At 38.4% G+C, this 2,715-nt stretch overlaps 1 pseudogene; it reads right to left on the minus strand.

Moving 5' to 3' along the window:
* Positions 1 to 318: 318 nt before the first annotated feature.
* LOC118006716 lies at positions 319 to 806 on the minus strand (annotated as a pseudogene).
* Positions 807 to 2,715: the final 1,909 nt, after the last annotated feature.

Genomic DNA, 2,715 nt, shown 5'->3' on the forward strand with positions numbered 1-2,715 from the left:
AGGACAGAGTCACATGGCCCACAGCTCACCAGGATCCCCATTCTCCCAGTCCACCCTGTGCTGACATAAGCCAAGAGGCCCCCATAAAGTAGGCGTGGGACTCAATTCACTTACAGGTTTTTAGAGGCCTTGTAAAATGGATTCCCAAAGCAGCCGCTTCTCCCGGAAAACTCCAACAGCGGTGGTGGGCAGGTCAGAGTGGGCGGGTCAGGGTGGGCTCCTAGGTGCTGGTCTTTGGTTTTGGTCTAGCTTGTTCTAAACTCTCTCAAGGGCCACTTTTCCCAGGAAAAAGGTGATAGCAAAATTACGCTTGTACTAGTCTCTGTTATAATACATGTACTTCAGAAAATTTTTACTTAAAAATTCCTTGTAAAAGTCAGCCATTTCTTCTGCATCTAATGTTGCTTTTTGACCTGATCCAGCTCTCAGTCCAGGCCTTTAGCTCTTAGTCTTGAGTGTAAAAATTCTTCTTTTTCCTTACAAAATGTCAAATTCTGTTTGCCCAGAACTGTTGGTTCCATTCTTGTGTTTCTTGTCTTAATTGTCTTAGCTTTTGTTCCAACGGTGATTCGTTTTTCGGGACATAAAAGTGAACAGGTCGAAGGTTTGAATGTTTATCTGGGTGTCCTATCCAATTATGGCAAAATTTTCTTGGAGGGCAGAATTCTGAGGGCCAGAGGCTGCATCCCTGCCCTCCGTGCTGTGCTGAGGGTTGAGCTGAGAGCTCGGCCAGCGAAGACCAGGCAGAGCGGAGGGAGAAGGGCCCTCCTCCAGGGATGCAAAGGCGGCAGAAAGCCTCTGGCTTTCTTTTGATACATGTTTTTTCATGCACTTTCAATCTGTGGTGCTCTTAGTTCTTTAAAATGAGTCTCTTTTAGGCAGTGTATAGTTGGGTGTTGTTTTTGTAATCAATTCTGACACTCTCCCTCTCTGTTTTGTTTGTTTTAAGTAGGCTCCATGTCCAGTGTGGAGCCCAGTGAGGGACTTGAACTCAAGGGCCCTGAGATCATGACCTGCACTGAGATTAAGAGTCAGATGCTTAACTGACTGAGCCACCTAGGTGCTCTACCCTATGTCTTTTGATTGGCATTTAGTCATTTGTATTCAAACTAATTTTTGATAGATATGTATTTTTTCCCATTGTGGTTTTTTTCTGGTGATTTTCTGTCACCCTTTCTTGTCTCTGTTACTTTTGGCTTTTCCCACTCAAAGAGTCCCCTTTAATATTTCTTGCAGGGCTGGCTTAGTGGTCATAAGCTCCTTTATTTGTTGTTTCTCCAAGAAACTGTTTATCTCTCCTTCTATTCTGAATTATAGCCTTGCTGGATAGAGTATTTTGGGTTGCAGATTTTTCCCACTCAAAAGTTGGAATATCTCATGCTAAAGGTTTCATCGAAGAAACTCGAGAACTGATAAATAACTTCAGTAAAGTTGAAGAATATAAAACCAATATACAGAAATCGGTTGCATTTCTATATACTAATAATGAAGTAACAGAAAGAAAAACTAAGAAAACAATTCATTCAGTTGCACCAAGGAAAACAAAATGTTTGAAATAAATTTAATGAAGGAGATGAAAGACCTGTGCTCTGAAAACAACACTAATAATATTAAATTTGAACAAATTTACTAGAACAATAATACTAAAACTACGATAAATAATACTAAAATTTATATGGAACCACAAAGACTTCATTACCAAAGCAATCTGGAGAAAGAACAAAACTGGAGGTATCACAATTCCAGATCATGATAGAGTTCAAAGGTATAGTAATCAAAATGGTATGGTGACACAAAAATGGACACATACATCAATAGAACAGAAAAGGGGGTACAATGATAAACCCACAATTGTATGGTCAATTAATCTTCAACAAAGATAAGAATACGCAATGGCAAAAATATAGTCTCTGTAATAAATGAGGATGAATGAAACTTAACCACTTACTTACACCATACAGAAAAATAAATTCAAAAGGTATTAAAGACCTAAACATGAGACATGAAAACATAAAAATTATAGAAAATATAGCCAGTAATCTCCTGGACATAACACCAACACAAGTCTCCTGAGGCAAAGGAAACAAAAGCAAAATTAAACTTTTGGGATTACATGAAAATAAAAAGCTTTTGCACAAAGAAGAACACCATCAACAGTACAAAAGATAACCTACTACATAAAAGAAGACATTCACAAATTATATAACCACAGAATATCTAGAATTTATTGAAAATATATAGAACTCAACACCAAAAATCTGAACAATCCAATTTAAAAATGGGCAGAAGACTTGAATAGACATTTTCCAAAGAAGACAGAGTTGGCTAACAGACATATTAAGAGATGCTCAACATCACTCGTCATCAGGGAAATACAGATCAAAACCAGAATAATAGGATATCACCTCACATCTGTCTTCTGATGTTAGAATCTGATGGCTAAAATCAACAACACAAGAAACAACAGGTGTTAGCAAGGATGTGGAGAAAAGGGAGCCTTCCTACACTGTTGGTGGGAATGCAAGTTGGTGCAGCCACTGTGGAAAACAATGTGGAGGTTCTTCACAAAGTTAAAAATAGAGCTACCCTATGACCCAGCAATTGCACTACTAGGTATTCACCCAGTGAAAACAAAAACATGAATTAAAGATATGCACCCCTATTTTATTGGGAGTTTTGCAGCATTACTTACAATAGCCAAAATATGGACAGGGA

The sequence above is a fragment of the Mirounga leonina genome, unplaced genomic scaffold (assembly GCF_011800145.1).
Source record: "Mirounga leonina isolate KUSES-001 unplaced genomic scaffold, KU_Mleo_1.0 Mir_98534, whole genome shotgun sequence".
NCBI classification, from domain to species: Eukaryota; Metazoa; Chordata; class Mammalia; order Carnivora; family Phocidae; genus Mirounga; species Mirounga leonina.